This window comes from Alexandromys fortis, unplaced genomic scaffold (genome assembly GCF_014885135.2).
Source record: "Alexandromys fortis isolate MF-2015 unplaced genomic scaffold, M_Fortis_MF-2015_v1.1 scaffold_59, whole genome shotgun sequence".
NCBI classification, from domain to species: Eukaryota; Metazoa; Chordata; class Mammalia; order Rodentia; family Cricetidae; genus Alexandromys; species Alexandromys fortis.
Genome location: NW_026067943.1, coordinates 5,262,997 through 5,265,002, shown reverse-complemented (window position 1 = coordinate 5,265,002; position 2,006 = coordinate 5,262,997).

Below are 2,006 nucleotides of genomic sequence, written 5' to 3'. Positions count from 1 at the left end.
ACCACCCCCGTGCGTGCGTCACCTATAGGGTGCCGGCCGGAAACTTAGCCGTCACAATTAGTTCCGCCGGGGCGTGGAGCCGGAAGGTCCTTACTCCTTAGCCCTCCGGGTTCACGTTTCAAGGGCGTAGCGTGTCTGGCATCCTGGACTTGCCAGTCATCTGCCACATCTTCCAAGACAGACTTTTTCAAAAGTAGTTTTATTATTTATTTTTATCTTATGGTATGAGTGTTTTTGCCGGCATGTATGGCTATGCACCGTGTGGGGGCAGTGGCTCAGCGAGATGAGGGAGTTGGATTACCTGGAACTGGAGTTTCAGCCGGTTGTGAGCTGCTATGCGGGTGCCGGGAACTGAACTTTTGGACCTCTGCAAAAGCCAGTGCTCCTAACCACTGAGACATCCTCTAATAAGAATGTTTTATTTTTTTTTAGTAATTTCATTATGTATTTTGATCATATCCATCTTAAATAGCCCCTCTCCCTCTGGTCTTTTTATGAAAACACATGCATAATTCAAGGCAGAAACCTGAAGACAAAAATTGAAGCAATATGTGCCACACACACATATAATTTTGATTCTTGCAAATTATAGTTGTGTTGTCTGCTTTGAAAAAGTTATCTCCCGTTTATTGTGTTGAATTGGCATTGCATAGAAGTTAACAGTATATTGGCCTGGAAACATTGTACTTATTTTTTCCATTTGTATAAAGGTAGTGCAGTGTATTACACATGTAAATAAGACATCTATGTCAACACCCAACCCTGCAAGCAAGGCTCAGGGAACATCATGGAAAGAAAGGCAGAAAGAATGTAAAAGCTGGAGGTGGGAGGAATGCTAAGAAATGCTGTCTTGCCAGAGAGTGGTGGTGCACGCCTTTAATCCCAGCACTCGGGAGGCAGAGGCAGGTGGATCTTTGCAAGTCGAGGCCAGCCTGGTCTACAAGAGCTAGTTCCAGGACAGGCTCCAAAGCTACAGAGAAACCCTGTCTCGAAAAAACAAACAAAAAAGAAGAAATGCTATATTCTTGTCACGCATAGTATTAGACACATGAATATACAGCAGGTGTGGCAAGCGCAGGCAAGACTAGGCCTGTGGCCAGGTGCGGTGGTGCACGCCTTTAATGCTAATCCTTTAGTCAGGAGGCAGAGGTAGTTAGATCTCTGGAAGTTTGAGGCCAGCCTAGTCTACACAGACTAGCCAAGACTTCATAGTGAGACTTTGTCTGGAAGGAAAAAAAGGTTGGGCTCATCAGCATTCTTTCTCTTTTTCTCTGTTTCCGTGTTGGGGATTTACAAGGGCCCTACCAACCGAGCTAGCCTGAAAGTATTAATTGTGTGGGTTTTTTTTCTCTGAAAACATAAAAATAAAAAAGGTCACTCCCCAAATCTAAGAGCCTCTCTGACTAGTGGGAAAACACAAAACTAAATATGAATAATCGACTAGAGAGTTCTGTACTGAGTTCAAATGAGTTGTTTGGTGTGGGAAGGGAAACGGCTTGGCCCATCTTCTTCATGATTTAGATAGTGGCAAACTGTGCTGTCCCTCTGCCAACCTCATCCAGTTGAGTGAGGTCTAAGAAGTGCCAGAGGAGTTGTGTGGCCTCTGCACTTGCCATGAGCAGGGAGGCTGACATTCCCTTGGCTGGCAGCATCGAAGACATTTGATCCTGCCCTGTGCAAACTCTATCCCTCCCTTAGATTCCCATACAGAGACTCCAGTCCCCTACCAGGAGAGCAGCTGTCTACAAAATGAAGATGAGGAGAGTCTAGACCACACAGCGTAAGAAGAAGGGTCACAGAAATCTGAAGGTGAAGGCACTGGGGAGCAAACAACAAGAAATAACAACCGCAACCTGGGCCAGGCAGTGGTGGCGCACGCCTTTAATCCCAGCACTCGGGAGGCAGAGGCAGGTGAATCCCTGTGAGTTCGAGGCAAGCCTGGTCTACAAGAGCTAGTTCCAGGACAGCTAGGACTGTTACATAGGGAAACCCTGTCTCAAAAAAAA